The sequence below is a fragment of the Nyctereutes procyonoides genome, unplaced genomic scaffold, assembly GCF_905146905.1.
Source record: "Nyctereutes procyonoides isolate TBG_1078 unplaced genomic scaffold, NYPRO_anot_genome, whole genome shotgun sequence".
Classification (NCBI taxonomy): domain Eukaryota; kingdom Metazoa; phylum Chordata; class Mammalia; order Carnivora; family Canidae; genus Nyctereutes; species Nyctereutes procyonoides.
The window spans coordinates 53,838,344-53,855,805 of record NW_026575135.1 but is presented as its reverse complement, the minus strand read 5'-3'; the positions used below and the strand labels follow the sequence as shown (position 1 = coordinate 53,855,805).

At 38.2% G+C, this 17,462-nt stretch overlaps 1 protein-coding gene across 10 annotated transcripts in view; it reads right to left on the bottom strand.

Moving 5' to 3' along the window:
• ACSL6 (acyl-CoA synthetase long chain family member 6) overlaps positions 1-17,462 on the bottom strand; it is a 279,559-nt gene that overhangs the window by 248,538 nt on the left and 13,559 nt on the right. For 7 of the 10 annotated variants that reach the window (XM_055302578.1, XM_055302584.1, XM_055302589.1 and 4 more), the window contains one exon: positions 4,598-4,700. The exons of the other annotated variants lie outside the window; for them this stretch is intronic. The gene's annotated coding sequence lies outside the window, so the exon portion shown is untranslated. The remainder of the gene's footprint in view (positions 1-4,597; positions 4,701-17,462) is intronic. 10 annotated transcript variants of the gene reach the window in all.

Genomic DNA, 17,462 nt, shown 5'->3' with positions numbered 1-17,462 from the left:
TTGTTTTGTTAATATTTACAAACACAACCAGCTTCTGGTTTTGATGATTTCTAAAATGTACTTTTTTCTCCCCCACTTCATTTATTTATGCTTTATCTTAATTATTTCCTTTCTTCTTTCTTGGGGATTTCCTCTGTTGTTATTTTTCTAACTCTTTTACTTAGACACTATAGAAATAGAAAACTGTAAGTTCCACAATTGCTAACTCAATGTATTTACAAAAATATAAATGAAGTCAGGGACTATTGGCAAGCCTCAGTTAACAGCATGAAAGAACTCTGAAAGCAAAGACAACTCTTTAAGGTATTTTGAAAAGACAAATCATACTATGATTATAATTAAAAGATCAATAAGGAAAAGGTCTCTAAATCTTTAATATCTATTCTTACAAAGTTTAATTTATATCTATCCTATTCTTTTTTCTTGAGATAGAAAATGTGAGCAGGGAGTGGAGAGGAACAGAGGGAGAGGGAAAATCTTAAGCAGACTCCACGCTCAGCAAAGAGCCCCACGTGGGGCCCAATCTCACAACCAGGAGATCACACCTAAACCAAAATCAAGAGTAAAGGGACACCTGGGTGGCTCAGCAATTGAGCATCTGCCTTTGGCTCAGGGCATGATCCTGGGGATCCAGGATCAAGTCCCACATCTGGCTCCCTGCATGGAGCCTACTTCTCTCTCTACCTGTGTCTCTACCTCTCTCTCTCTCTCTGTGTATCTCTTATGAAATAAATAAAATCTTAAAAAAAAAAATCAAGAGTCAGGTGCTTAACCAACTGAACCACCCAGGTGCTCTTATCCTTATGCTTTATCTTGTCATTATATGTAATCAATGTTCTAAGTCATGATGAAATGCTTATTTTAATAATTCCGAAGTACATATAATTTATAACTTTGAGTCTATATGTGATTGCTATAGCAAAGGGAGATTTTTTAAAAATAATTGTTATAGAAAAGGTGTATGTTCATTAAAGATGTAAACTGTATTTGTTATAAGAGATTGGTTTTCTTCCTGATAGGGCATTATGTCTTTATGTGCTAATCAACAAAATTACTTAAAAGAATGATAAAAATTATTTTAAACATTCAAAACATAGGGGCTTCTGGTTGGCTCAGTCAGTTAAGCATCCAGCTTTTGATTTCAGCTCAGGTCATGATCTCAGGGTCATGAGGTAGAGCACCACATGAGGCTCCAAGCTCAGCAGGGAGTCAGCCTGAGATTTTCTTTCTCTTCCTCTCCTTCTGGCTCTCCCCCCACTGGCAGTCTCTCTCCTTTCAAATAAATAAATAAATCTTTTGTAAGATTTCAAAACATAAAGAGGACATTTATCCTTGTAAAACCAATTTTATAATTAAAAAATAAAGTGATTGCAGCATTTGAACCTTAAAATACACTGCAAGAAAAAAATAAAATAAAATAAAATAAAAATACACTGCAAGATCTTCTTTTACTTAACAAAACTTAGTTCATTAACTCCAGTATTCTTCCTTTGTAATTTAGGAATTTAAAGCTGTAAATGTCCATCTAAGACAATCTAGATGCATCCTCAAGATTTGATATATTTTTGTTACATTCACTCCACTCTAAATATTTTCTGATTTCTATGATGGTATAATTACTAACTTATTAGCTAATTATATGAATATTTTAAAAAAATTTTAAACACAAACTTTTATTTTTGTCATTTTCTAACTTCTCAGAATGATCATCAGAGAACATGGTCTGTTTCATAACCTATTCTGAAAGCTAAAGTTCATCTTAAGACCTAGTATGTGGAGAATTTTTTTTAATGTTCTATATGCACTGGAAATGAACACACAGTGTTCTGTATGTGTTCATTATGCATTGTCTTGCTCAAATCATATATAACTTTAACATGTTTTAATTTGCCTGATCTATGAAGGGCTGTGTATGTATATTAAAATATCCTACAGGGGATCCCTGGGTGGCGCAGCGGTTTGGCGCCTGCCTTTGGCCCAGGGCCCAATCCTGGAGACCCGGGATCAAATCCCACGTCAGGCTCCTGGTGCATGGAGCCTGCTTCTCCCTCTGCCTGTGTCTCTGCCTCTCTCTCTCTCTCTCTGTGTGACTATCATAAATAAATAAAAATTAAAAAATAAAATAAAATAAAATATCCTACAATAATAGCTCTATCATTTCTCTCCAGTAATTTTATAAATCTTTTAGTATTTCTACGCTATATTACAATACTCAAAGTTGGTATCCCTACAATCACTATTTGCCTTAAATATCATTTTGTCTGATATTAATTTGCTATACTGGTATGGTCTTTGGCATTGATCAAAACATTCCAGGCTGACTGGTTAGATTAAGATTATGTTTCTGAGGGTGCCTGGCTGGCTCAGTTGGTAGAGCATGCAATTTCTTTTTTTAAGATTTTTATTTATTTGAGAGAAAGAGAGAGAGAGAGAGCACATAAGCAGGGGGGGGGAGAGGCAGAGGGAAAAGGAGAAGCAGATTCCCTGCTAAGCAGAGATCCCAATGTGGGGCTCAATGTCAAGACCCAGGTATCACGACCTGATCTAAAGGCAGATGCTTAACCAACTGAGCCACCCAGGTGCCCTGAATATGCACTCTTGATCTGGGGATCATGCGTTCAAGCCCCAGGTAGGGTATGGAGATTACTTAATAAATAAAATCTTTAAGGGCACTGGGTTGGCTCAGGTAGTTGAGCAACTGACTTTTTTTTTGTTTAAGATTTTATTTATTTATTCATGAGAGACAGAGAGAGAGAGAGAGAGGCACAGACACAGGCAGAGGGAGAAGCAGGCCCCATGCAGGGAGCCTGAGGTAGGACTCGATCCCCGGGTCTCCAGGATCACACTCTGGGCTGAAGGTGGCGCTAAACCATTGAGCCACCCGGGCTGCCTGCAACTGGCTCTTAATTTCAGTTTAGGTCATGATCTCACAGTCTCGGGATTGAGCCCCTCATTGGACTCAGTGCCAAGTCTTCTTGAAATTCTCTCTCTCTCCCTCTCCCTGTGCCTCTCCTCCCACTTGTGTGCACATGCTCTCTTTCACTCAAAGAAAGAAAATGTCTAAATAAATAAATAAATAAATAAATAAATAAATAAATAAATAAAATCTTTAGAACAAAAAAAGCCCTATGTTTCTGGGGGGAGGTTGAAACTGCAGTGAGATTATGTATTAAGCCCTGGTTTGGGGATCCCACCATTTGGGGCCTGTGTCTGGTGATATTTTTTTTTAGATTTATTTATTTATTTTTAAAGATTTTATTTATTTATCTAAAATAAAGAGCATGAGCACAAGTGGGGATAGGGACAAAGGGAGATGCAGGCTCTCTGCTGAGCAGGGAGCCTGATGCAGGGCTCAATCCCAGGACCCTGGGATCATGACCTGAGCTGAAGGCAGATGCTTAACCAAGTGAGCCACCCAGGCACCCCAAAAATTTATTTATTTGAAATAAGAGAGAGAATGCATGGAGGAAAGGGCAGGGGTAGAGGATGAGAGAGAATCCTCAAGCCGACTTCCTGCTGAGCACAGAGCCTAACATGAGGTTTGATCCCACGACCCAAGATCAAGACCTGAGCCAAAATCAAGAATCAGTCATTTAACCAACTGAGCCACCCGGCACCTCATTTTTAAAAGATATATTTATTTATTTTAGAGAAAGAGAACATGCAGGGGGAGGGAGAGACAATCTGAAGCCAACTTCACATTAAGCAAGGAGCCCCACACAGGGATCGATCTCACAGCCCTGAGATCATGACCAAGGCCAAAACCCAGGGTTAGATATTTAACAGACTGAACCACCTAAGCGCCCCTGGTGCTTTTTTTTTAACAATTGAATTGTGTTGCTTTCCTGTGTTTTCTATTTCTCTTTTATGTATTTAATTATTTTAATATTATTTTTTCTTAAGATTTTATTTATTTGAGAGAGAACTGAGTAGAGGGAGGGGCAGAGGGAGAGCAAAAGAGGGATAATCAGACTTCCTGTTGAAGAGGGAGCCCAATGAGGGGTCGATCCCAGGACCTGAAGGCAGACACTTAACTGACTAAGCCACCCAGGTGCCTCTATGTATTTAATTATTTTAAAAATACTCATCTTTTAAGTGTCTACAGTTCTTAAGGCACCTGAGTGGCTCAGTTGGTTAAACATTCTGACTCTAGGTTTTGGCTTAGGTCATGATTTCGACTTACAGATTGTGAGATCAAACCCCACATCAGGTTCTGAGCTGGTCATGGAACCTACTTATTAAGACACTCTCTCTTCCTCTCCTCTGCCCCTTTGCCTCTCCCTCCCCAACCCCCAACGTATGCATGTGCTCTCTCTCTTAAAAAAGTAAAATAAAAAATAAAAACAAGTGTCAATAGTTCTTGGGGGTCTAATTTTAATTTTGCTTTCTTTTGTTTCTTCTGACAGTTTCAGTGAACTATTTTTATAATTTAGAATTGTGAACTCCAGTTCAGGAGGGCCTGTGTGGTCTGCATTTAAAGTATGTCCCTTCAGAGATTTGCCTTTACTTCTGCTAGGCAACCTAAAGAGGACCACGTTCATGTCTGGAAAATAAAGAAAGGCAGAGTCCTAGGCAAACTGTAGGAATAACAGATTACCTTTATCTTTTCATCACAGACAGTTTGGTCTCATCCAAAAGGATACATTCTTTCAGGGCCTGGACCAGTTGTTTTTTCACAGAAATTAAGCTAGCCATGTGTCCTACAAGAAGACAGAAGAAAGGGCCAGTCAGAACTGGACAGATGACTTCCCAGCTTACATCACTGGGAGAAAAGTACCAATGAAAGAGGCAGGTCCCCTGACCCAGGAGAGAGTCAGCTTTTTGAATTACTGGGTCTTGCTGCTTAAGGAGATCTGTCAGTCACATTGTTCTATCCTTTGGCTTCAAGGAAGGAGAGATAGGAACTCCTACAGGAATGTTAAAGACTGGGCAGCCCTGGTGGCTCAGTGGTTTAGCACTGCCTTCAGCCCAGGGTGTGATCCTGGAGCCCTGGGATGGAGTCCCATGCCGGGCTCCCTGCGTGGAGCCTGTTTCTCCCTCTGCCTGTGTCTCCGCCTCTCTCTCTCTCTCTCTCTCTCATGAATAAATAAATAAAATCTTTAAAAAGAAAATGATAGAGCTCAACAAGAAAAATAAGCTACCACAGACAAGGCATAATTCTGAATTTCACAGATAACTCAGTTGTCTCTATTTAAATTTGGTTCTTGAGGTCAAAGAGAGAGGAGTATGTCCTGGAAAGTTACAGATCCCTCTAGAAATATAAGCAAGAACATGAATGAGCACATAACACAAAAGCTACAGATTCAGACTCAGTACACATACATTTACTTTTTGAAGGACAATTCTCTTCATTAGTAAAATGATGTATCTACATATCATGATCTTCAAGGTCACCTCTAGCTTCAAACAATTCCCATGATATTTATCACACCTTGCCTCAAAGAATAAATATAAGATAGGTATAAGTTGTTGTAACTCTGGAATAAGATAGCTTTTCCATTTATTAGCTGTGATGCTTTGAGCAAGTTAATTTGCCTTTCTAAGTTCTGTTTTTTTACTCGGCAATGTGTTTAGCATAGGATGAAGATTAAATAATAGATATAACTGTACACATTTATTATTCTATTAAACATAACTACAGTCATTATTATTTCAGAATCAAAAAACTTAAAAAGTATCTGGTTGGTTTTTTTTAATGTTGCTATGTTTATTCGGCCCTTGGTCTATTTCTCTCTATCCTTTCAATATAACAGTAAATAACATTTAACTGAATGGTTACTAGTGTTCTATATATTGTGCTTGTATAAACTTATTTAATCCTTGCAACAATTCCATGAGGGTAGGAGCTCTTAATTTCACCATTTAATAAATGTAGCAACTGAGCATAGATGCCCAAGGTCATACAGCCAGTAAAGCATCAAAACCAGGCACTATGGCTTTAAAGTTCATGTTCTTACCTACTATGCCACAGCCACCTCAACTAGCACACCTAAGCAGATAATTCCCAAATCTAGTATTCTGGTGCTTTGGATCAACATTTCAAAACAAGGCTAAAGCCAGGAGAGTGTTAGAACCAGCCAATGGAATTTCTGTCCCTCTGGGTTCAATTCCAATAGTAAAAGTTACAATGACAAAAAGTACTATATTTGTAAAAATCAGTTGGTAGTGACACAGCAAGGCTCCTGCTAAGAAGTACTCTAAGATAAATTATGTTACATACTGATGGCATAGACTCAAACACATCCTTCCAATGGTAGATTTTTCTATTCCCATTTAGCCTTGTTCCCATCCTCTGGAAGGTAGCTAACATTTACTGAGTGGTTACTATTTTTGAAACTGAGTTTAGGAAAAGACAATTACTTCACCAAGGTAACACAGAGTTGAGAATACAGGATGTAAGACATATATCTTTAAAATCTACTAGGTACTGAGCACCTGTACCAGTATCAAAATATATTACAGGGCAGCCCCAGTGACTTAGTGGTTTAGCACTGCCTTCAGCCCAGGGCATGATCCTGGAGAACTGGGATCGAGTCCCATGTCAGGCTCCCTGCATGGAATGCCTTCTTGTGTCTCTGAGCCTCTCTCTCTCTCTCTCTTTCTGTGTATGTCTCCATGAAAAATATATTATAAATATTATTATTTTATTCAATCCCCATTGCACACCATTCAACCTGTTCACCCAAAAGCCATAGAGTCATCTTCAACTTCTCTTTCCCTTTCATGATACACATGAAATACCTTACTTGTCTTTACTATGTATACCAAATGCAATCATTTATTGTTTTCACCACTACTACTCTCATCAAAGCTACTATAACCTCTTTCCTGAATGAATGCAATAGTGCCCTAGCAGTGCTTTCTTCTACCTTGCCCCCTCTATAGCCTGTTCTGCACAAAGGAATCAGAAGTGATCCTTCATGGTTTCACTCACAGAAAAATCCTGAAGTCCTTGCCCCAGACTACAACATCCTCCACTCTCTGGTATCTGCTTACTTCATCTACCAAACCTCCCCCTACCTTTGCTTGTCCACTCCAATGACAGTGACCTGTCCTTTACTGTTTCTCAGTAAAACACCAACTGTTCTTCATCCCCAGGTAGTTTATATTTATTATTCCTTCTGCTTGAAATGCTTTTCTTTATTGCATTCAGGACTTCACTCAAAATTCACTTACCAAAAAAGACATCACTCCTCTTTCTGTGTAAAATACCAGATTCCAGGGTGGCCCGGGTGGCTCCACAGGTTTAGCCCTGCCTTCAGCCCAGGACGTGATCCTGGAGACCCAGGATCGAGTCCCACATGGGGCACCCTGCATGGAGTCTGCTTCTCCCTCTGCCTGTCTCTCTCTCTCTCTCTCTCTCTCTCTCTCTCTCTCTGTCTCTCATGAATAAATAAATAAAATCTTTAAAAAATATATACCAGATTCCAGCATACTCTATCCCCTTAGGTTGCTTTATTTCTCTTCACAGAGGCTAACCAGAAATAACTGCTCTTCCTGTGTTCTGTAAAAATCTAAGACTATGCTCAGAGCTTATAGAAGAGTAATTTCTGAAAACAGAAAAAAAAGTCTATAAAGGGAGGAAAAAGACAAAAGTCTAGTTAAGAGAAGTGAGTACTACATTCACAAACAGTATCTCTAAGAAAAAATTAGAACTCAGAATTGATGGTTCTGTGGTGTACCAAAGAGTACCAGGACTCCCACCCTCCACAGATTCCTGAACCCCACTGTGGCACAGAAGCAAAAAATTGTCATCTTTTAACAAAACACTGTATATGTGAAAAAACATCCACATATTATCAGCAATGATTCTGACAAAGTCAAAGATAGAGGTGTTCCTTCTATTTTCTGGGGTCCTTGTTATATGTTACTGCAGACTATGGTAGGAACTTTGCTTGGTCATGATGACCAAGAGTAACTTTCTCACTAGCACAGCAGGAAAGAGACTCTAAGACAGACTTTATTTGAATAAAAAAAATTTTAAATACACTGCTTCTTGCTTAGCAGGATTTAGATTTCACTTAATACACATAAATTGAATCAACCTTCTTCAAATATTTAAATGATTCCACACCACAGTTTGTATTTCTCTATTCCTTTCTTATTCTCTTCTCTCATAGTTTGCTGGCTTTTGTCAGTGATATACTTTGATTTCTTTATTTTTTGCCTATCTATCACTGGTTTTGGTCTGTAGTTACCATTATGTTTATATACAACATCTTATGCATATAGCAGTCTATATTAAGTTGATAGCCATTTAAGTTTGGAACTATTTGACAAGCACTAGGTTTTTATTCCTCTGCCCCACATTTTAGGTGAATCCTTTAATTGTGTTTACTGATTTTTATAGATATACTTAATTTCACTGCTTTTAAGCTTTCTACTTTTCTTACTCCTGTTAATGGTTGTTCTTTTCCACTTGAAGTCCCGTTTAATATTTCTTATAAGGCTAGCTTAGTGGTAATAAATGCCTTTAATTTTCATTTCTCCGGAAAACTGTCTCTCTCCTTCTATTCAGAATGATAGCCTTGCTGGATAGAGAATTCTTGGCTGTAGGTTTTTTCCTTTCAGCACTCTGAATATATCATGCCACTCCCTTCTGGCAGGTAAAGTTTCAGCTGATAAATCAGAAGGGGTTCTGTGTAACTGTCTTTTCTTTTGCTGCTTTAAAAATTCTCTTTTATACTACTTTTTGTCATTTTAATTACTGTGTGTCTTGCTGTGTACCTTCTTGGGTTGAATTTGTTGAGGGCTCTCTGTGTCTCCTAGATCTGGATTTCTGTTTCCTTCCCAGATTTGGGAAGCTTTCAGCTTTTATTTCTCCAAATAAATTTTCTGCTCCCTTTTCTTTCTCCTCCTTCTGGGAATCCCTTTAATGCTAATGTTTCAATGCTTGATGGTGTCACTGAATTCACTTAATCTATTTTCCTTTTTTATTATTATTTTTCTCTCTTCTATTCAGCTTGATTGCATTCCATTACTCTGTTCTCCAGGTTGCCAATCCATTTTCTGCTTCCTGTAGTCTAATATTTATTCCATCTAAGAATGGAATCTTTCATTTCAATTACTGAGTTCTTCATCTCTCAATGGTTCTTTTTTTATGCTTTCTATCTCCCTTTTGAGGGTCTCATTGAGATCCTCCGCTCTTTTCTCAAGTCCTGTGAATATCTTTAACACTATATTAAATCCCCTAACAGCTATATTACTTATCTCTGTTCCATTTAGGTCTCTTGCTGTGATTTTGTCCTATTCTTTTGTTTGGAACATATTCTTCCATCTCCTTATTTTGTCTACATCTCTTGATCTGTTTCTATATGTTAGGAAAGTTAGCTACATCTCCTGATCTTGAAAGTAGTGACCTTATGAAAAAGAGACCCTGTAGTGTTCTGCAGCGTAATGTTCCCTGTTCACCAGAATCTGGGTTTTTTAGGGGTGTCTCCTCTGTGTGTGTGTTGCCTGAGCCCTACTGTTATGGCTAAGCCATAGTTCCTTCAGTCCAATCATCTGCCATAGCTTTCTTTGCCTGTTGTGAGCAGGGTTTGGTCTCTGTGTTAGTAGGCCAGTCTGAGGCCACTTGGGGCTTGAGCTGGGTCAGACTAAGCATTTGCCAGATCTGCAGTAAAACTAAACTGCATGGCATTTTCACTGTACTTTTCTGGGCTATTTATACTGATGCAGGTATTCTCTAGTTGTATCTGTGGGATGAGGTGAGCCTAGGATCCTCCCACTCAGCCATCTTCCCTGGAAGTCCCACAGCACATTTTGAATGAGACATAAACTTCTGATGGTAGTCTTCAAGACTCTACATGGCCTTGCCCCTTTTTAATGTTCTAACCTCATCTGCTCCCATGTTCCCCTTTCTTCCAATGTACCATACTTCTCTTTTAGCATTTCCAAAATGTCAAGCTCTCTTATAGCTCAGTTTGTTCCTTTTACCTACAATGTTATTTCTCCTCCTCTATTCACACTCTGATTCCTTCTAGTCCTTAGGTCTCAGCTTATATATCACTTTCACAAAGAGGCCTTCCTTGAACATCCTCACTGAAACTCTCCTGCATCAAGATTTTCCATCACTCTATCTCTTCGATTTCTCTTAGCAAAAGGCAGAGTTTTTCAGTTTTAATAAATAAAACAGGTTCCAAATACATATTTCATATAAAAAACACACTTAAAATTCAAATAATCTATGACAATTTTAAAAGTATAAGAAAAGTAAAAGATACAACATCAAAGAGCAACTACAAAAGAGCTGGAATGGCTATATTAATACCTGCCAAGATCGATTTTAAACCAGGAAATAGTATTAGAGACAAAAAGGAATATTTTGGGGCACCTGAGTGGCTTAGTAGGTTAACTATCTGCCTTTGGCTCAGGTCATGATCTTGAGGTCCTGGAATTGAGCCCCATTTGGGCTCCCTGCTCAGTGGGGAGCCTGCTTCTCCCTCTTCCTCTGCCCCTCTCCTCCCTGCTCTCCACTTGTGTGTGTTCTCTCTCTCAAATAAATAAAACCCTTTTTAAAAAGGGAATATTTCATAATGTAAAAAGGGTCAATATATCAGAAAGATATCACATTTATAAATGTGTACAAACATAAAGATAGTTTGCAAATACAGGAAGCAACAACTGACACAGATAATTCAACGATAGCTAGATATCTGAATTCAGCATTATTAATAACTGATCTAACACTACACAGAAAATCAACAAGAATATAGAAGATTTGAGCAATATTACTGAAGAGTAATAAAATATGGCCCCCCAAAATATGCCATTTTGGCATAAGAATTATTGTGAGAACTATTGTGACACTTGAAAAACTGCAGATGCAAGAAAGGCACTCTGACCTTTCCTTTTCTTCCTAAAAGCAGTAAAACTCTCATGGGAAAGATGCCCTTCCTACACCAGGAAGAAAAAAAAAATTCTTATCACCAAAGACTATGAGAAGAGGCCTACACAAATCTATACAAACAGACCTTGTTAAAGTAAGGTAAAATCTCCTACTTACTGTAGTTACTTTTCCACAACTACTTCACTTTTTTCAACCTGGTATTAAAGCACTTGATCCTATCTACCTTTTGGAACTTTATTTCCCTATAGGGGCTCCCAAGTACATGTTAAACTCTATGCTTTTCTCCTGTTCATTTGTTTTATATCAATATAATTCTCAGGCCCAGTCAGAGACCCTGAAAGGGTAGAAGTGAAGTTTTGCTTCCCCTGCAGTATCAATCACTTTGACCTGACATCTATAAAATATTCCACCAAACACCACTAGAATACACATTCCTTTCAAGATTACACAAAGCATTCTCCAGGATAGTTCATAAGTTGAATCATAAAATAAGTCTCAAAAAACTTAAAGAACATTTAAATCATACAAAAATTTAAAGAACATTTAAATCATGTTTTTCAATCACATGAAACTATTATTTTTTAAATTTATTTATTTATTTATTTATTTATTTATTTATTTAAGAGATTATGAGCAGCAGGAAGGGCAAAGGAAGAGGGAAAAGCAGATGCCCCACTGGGCAGGGAGCCTGATGCAGAGTTCAATCCCAAGACCCCCAAGTGCCCCAATCACATGAAATTAAATTTAAAACTAAAAAACATAAGAAACTCCTGGACATCCTCAAATATTTGGAAATTGAGAAACATAGTTCTAAAAAACACCCACTGGTCACACAAGAATTTGCAACGGAAACTAGAAAACAGGGCAGCCTGGGTGGCTTAATGGTTTAGCACTGCCTTCAGTTTGGGGCGTGATCCTAGAGACCCAGGATCGAGTCCCACATCAGGCTCCCTGCATGAAGCCTGCTTCTCCCTCTGCCTGTGTCTCTGCCTCTCTCTCTGTGTGTATCTCTCATGAATAAATAAATAAATAAATAATAAAAAATAAATTAAAAAAAGAAACTAGAAAATATTTTGAACTTAATAAAAACAAAATTATGTCAAAATTTGTAAGATGTAGCTTAAAGCAATATTTAAAAGGAAATTTATAGCTTTAAGTGTTTCTATCAGAAAAGTCTCAAATCAATAACCTAAGCTTCCACCTTAAGAAACTAGAAAAGGGGCAAATTAAACTATTCTAAGCAAGCAGAAGAAATGAAATAAGCATTAGAGTGGAAAGCAATAAAAGACAAAACAGGAAATAAAAGAACCCAAAAGTTAAGGGCAGATTAGATGGATAAATAAACAGACAAGACGAGAAGAATGAAAGAATAGCACTACTGGGACACCTGGGTGGCTCAGCAGTTGAGTGTCTGCCTTTGGCCCATGGCAAGATCCTGGGGTTCCAGGATCAAGTCTCACATCCGGCTCCCTGCAGGAGTCTGCTTCTCTCTCTGCCTGTGTCTCCACCTCTCTCTCTGTCTCTCATGAATAAATAAATAAAGAAATAAATAATCTTTAAAAAAAATGAATAGCACTACCAACCATGCAAGAATTTAAAGGATTATAAGAAAATATTATAAACATCTTCATGCCAACAGAGCAGACAACTTAGATAAATGGGAAAATCCTAAAACCCTAGAATCCTAGAAGGTACAATTACCAAGCCAAACTCAAGAAGGTATTAAAAAAAATCTGAGAAAAACCTGAGAAGATGGTGGAGTAGGAGGATCTTAAGCTGTTCCTACACGCACACCTAGATAACAGCCACATCACTATAACTTACCCAGATAACAAACCTAAGACTGGCAGAACAGACTCTCTCCATTTAATCATAGAGAGGAGACCATGTTGAAAAAAAAAAAAATGGGAGATGCCTGGGTGGCTTGGCAGTTTAGCGCCTGCCTTCCACCCAGGGTGTGATCCTGGAGTCCCAGGATGGAGTCCCACATTGGGCTCCCTGCATGAAGCCTGCTTCTCCCTCTGCCTGTGTCTCTGCCTCTCTCTCTCCGCCCCCCGCCCCCCCCTCTCTCTCTGTGTGTCTCTCATGAATGAATAAATAAAATCTTAAAAAAAAAGAAAAAGAAAAAAATGGTAGGAAGGGTGGGACTAACCACAAACTCAGGGACACTACAACCAAGGAAAACGGAGAGGAACAAATCCCAGATCAGGCATCCCAGAAATAGGAGATCTGTACTAGAAACTGGGAAGACTAGTCCCCATAACACTTGGCTTTCAAAACCAAAAGGGCTTATCTTCTTGAGCTTTTACTGTCAGTAGCTTAACACCAGAAGCTTTAAAAATAAGTAGGCTCCACCCTGTGAAAGCCAGAGGACAAAAGGAAACAGTCCCCACCCTTTAAAGAAACAGCATATCAAATATCCCTTGCTATAGCAAAGGACAGCAGTTAAAAAAGTACCTAGGGTATATGAGAAGGAGATTGATTTAATAATCTCAGAACTGTGGGGGAGGAGCAGGGATCTTTAGAAGACTTCTCCAGGAACTAAAGAGCTGGTGTTTTCTCTCCCCAAACCTCAACCTCCAGCCTAGGTATTCAAACACCTGTGGGAATCAGCACACACACTCTCCATCTACTTTCTAACACCCTGTGTCCTGCTCCCTTTCCTACAGACTAGCCCCATCCAATCCATGCCACTCAGCAAGAGTTGCTGGGAAGCATCTCATTTTGTAAGCAGACCTGACAGTGGCCAGCAGCACTCTAAAGCGACTCTTCCCCTAGGGAGTGAGGAAGATAACCACATACACCAGTTCAAATGCAGCCCCATCATTAGGCTGGAAGCAAACACCTGATCTAACTGCCAGCCCACCACCAACAAAAATCTCACAGGAGGCAGCACAAAAAGAAAGCCCTTTTCAGTTCAGGGTCACTGAGATCCCAACAGACCGGGGAAGACACCTGGTCTGACTGCAGGCTCCACTCACCAATGAAAGCCTTTCAGGGGACAAAGTAGCGAGACTGCCCCACAATTCCAGGTGACTGCAGTTCTAGAAAACTCACCAAGGGCAAGCCTCTGCTCTGACTCAAACATAAGCCCAAGATGACCCCAGAATTGCCCTTTAGCCACACAGAGACTGAACCTTGCCCACAAAAGGTTAAGATGGCAACTGCAGCCAACTGGACTAAAGGCAAACACACCTCAACTCTAACAACAGAATGCACACAAAACACAAAGGGGTCTGGTGAACAAGGGACAATGCACAGCAGGGCACTACAGTACCTCTTCTTCATAAGGCCACTACTTTCAAGATGAAGAAATACAGCTGGCATTCCTAATACACAGAAACAAACTCTGTGAGGAGACTGAGAAATATGTCTTAAGTAGAAGAACAGGATAAAGCACAGCAAAACAACAAAATGAGATGGAAATAAGCAATATGCATGGTATAGAATTCAGAGTAATGATCATAAAGATACTTACTGAACTTGAGAAAAAGCGGAGGATCTTACTGACCCATTTGACAAAAAGGTACAATATATAAAAAGAACCAATCCAAGATGACAACTCAATAACTGAAGTTTAAAATACACTTGAGGGAATAAATAGTAGACCAGATGAAGCACAAGAATGGAAGTAACCAAACTAAAGAGCAAAGAGAAAAAAGAATAAAAACATTAATAAGCTAAGGGAACTCAAGATATCATGACATGTAATAACATCAGCATTATAAGGATCCAAAAGGATAAGAGAGAAAGAAAAGGGAGCAGAAAAATTATTTAAAGAACAAATAGCTGAAAACTTGCCAAATCTGGGGAAGGAAACAGAAATTGAGATATAGGAGACACAAAGAACACCCAAGAAGGTCCACAGACACATAGTAATTAAAATAACAAAAAGTAGGGTACCTGGTTGGCTCAGGTGGAGGAGCACGTGACTCTTGATCTCAGTGTCATGAGTTTGAGGTCCATGCTGGGCACAGAGATTACTTAAACAAACTAACTAAAAAAGAAAGAGGGGGGGACACCTGGGTGGCTCAGCGGTTGGCATCTGCCTTTGGCTCAGGGGCTGATGGCATGGTCCTGGAGTCCCAGGGTCAAGTCCCGCATCAGACTCCCTGCATGGAACCTGCTTTTCCCTCTGCCTGTATCTCTGCCTCTCTTTCTCTGTCTCTCGTGAACAAATAAATATAATCTTTTAAAAAATAAAAATAAATAAAAAATAGAGAGAGAGAACAAAAAGTAGTGATATGAAGAGAATTTTAAAAGCAGTAAGAGAAAAGAAGACAGTTACATAGAAAGGGACATTGTATAAGGCTATTAACTGATTTTTCAGCAGAAACTCTACAGGCCAGAAGAAAGTGGCATGATATATTCAAAGTACTAAAAGGAAAAAAAACTGCAGCCAAAAATACTCTAGAAAGAGAGATAAATACTTTCCCAGGAAAACAAAAGTTGAAGGAATTTATTCACTAAACCAGTCTTACAAGAATTTTTTGAGTGAAAATAAAAGGCCATAATCAGGCAGTAAAAAAATTAGGAAAGAATAAAATTTCATAGGTACATACAAACTTAACCAAAGTAGTGTATGTTAATCACTTACAAAACCAGTCCAGAAGTTATAGCACAACAGTAAAAATCAGTTACATCTACATAAATCACTCAAAGGATTCACAAAATAAAAAGATGTAAATAAAGTATAATATCATGTACATAAAATATAGGAGGGGATTAGAAAATTAGTGCTCTTAGAATGGGTTCAAATTTTAGCAACCATCATCCTTATATAGACTGCTATAAGCAAAGGATGTTATATATAAAACTAATGGTAACTACAAATCAAAAACCTGTAATAGATATGCAAAAAATAATGAGAAAGGAATCCAAGCATATCATTAAAGAAAGCTATTATACCACACAGGAAGGGAACAGAGAAGAACTATAAAAACAACTGTAAAACAAGTAACAATATGGCAATAAGTCTATACCTATTAATAATTGCTTCAGGAATAAATGGACTAAATGTTTCAATGAAAAAACATAGGTGACAAAAGAGATAAAAATGCAAGACCCCTCTGTATGCTACCTACAAGAGACTTATTCCACACCTAAAGACACAATCAATCCTTTCAATCTGTAAGGAAAGGAATGAAAAACACTGATCATGTAAATGGAAGTGAAAAGAAACCTGGGGGAACAATACTTAGACAAGAAACAGTTTAAAACAAAGATTGGATGGCTCATGTGGTTAAGCATCTGCCTTTGGCTCAGGTCATGATCTCAGGGTCTGGGGATCAAGCCCTGCATCAGGCTCTCTGCTGAGTGGGGAGTCTGCTTCTCCCTCTTCCCCCTTCCTGTTCATGCTCTCTGACTCTCTCTCAAATGAATAAACAAAATCTTTTTTTAAAAAAACAACAACCAAGACTGTAACAAGGGACAAAAAAAAAAAAAGATACTACATAATCATAAAACAATCCAACAAGAAGATATAACAATTGTGAATATTTATGCACCCACCATGGGAGCACCCCAATACATAAAGCAACTATTAACTTCCTTTCTACATAAAGGAAGAAATCAGTAGTAATACAGTATCAGTAGAGGACTTTAACACCACACTTACATCAATGAACAGATAATCCACACAGAAAATTGACAAGGCAATAGTGGCTTTGAATGGCACTACCTAACAGATCTAACATATATTTCAGAAAATTCCATCCTAAAATGGTGGAATATACATTCTTTTTCAAGTGCATATGGAACATTCTCCAGAAAAAATCACAAGTTACAAAACAAGTTTCAATAAATTTTAAAAGACCGAAATCATATTAAGCATCTTATCTAACCACCATAGTAGGACACTAGAAATCAATCACAAGAAAACATCTGGAAAGAACACAAATAGAAACTACAATGAATGGGTCAACCAAGAAATCAAAAAGGAAATTAAAAAAAATAGCGACAAATGTAAATTAAAATATAACAGTCCAATATCTTTGGGATACTGTTCTATGAGGGAAATTTGTAGCAATACAGATCTGCCTCAAGAAGCAAGAAAAATTCCAAATAAACAACCTAAACTTATACCTAAACAAACTAGATAAAGAAAAACAAAGTACAGAGCCAAGAGAAAAAAGGAAATAATAAAAACTGGAGCAAAAATAAATGAGTAGAGACTATATAATTGGCTCTATTAAATGATTCATGAATCAAGCAGCATTCCATCTACCAAGTAGAGGGGAATTCCACCTGAATTAAACAAAAGGAAGGTTTTAAAAGGCAAAGACAGGACATATAAAAAGGAATGCACTATTTAAGTAAGGTCAACCTTCTAAAGGGAACGGAAAGGGGATCTATCAATAAATCACCTATTACTGCCCAGGAAATTCCATGTTGAGTGATTAAAGGTTACATTTCCAGAGGGTTGAAACTACAGTTAATTCAGATATTAAGTCTTGGTTTGTTAACACAGGGCCTTAACCTAAGTAACTCCATTGTGGACTTATGGTTTTGTTTTTAATAATGTCTCCATGTTGATTAGATGCTCAGCTTAATTGAGAGATGTAATCAAAATTTAAATTAGGGCAGCCCGGGTGGCTCAGCGGTTTAGTGCCGC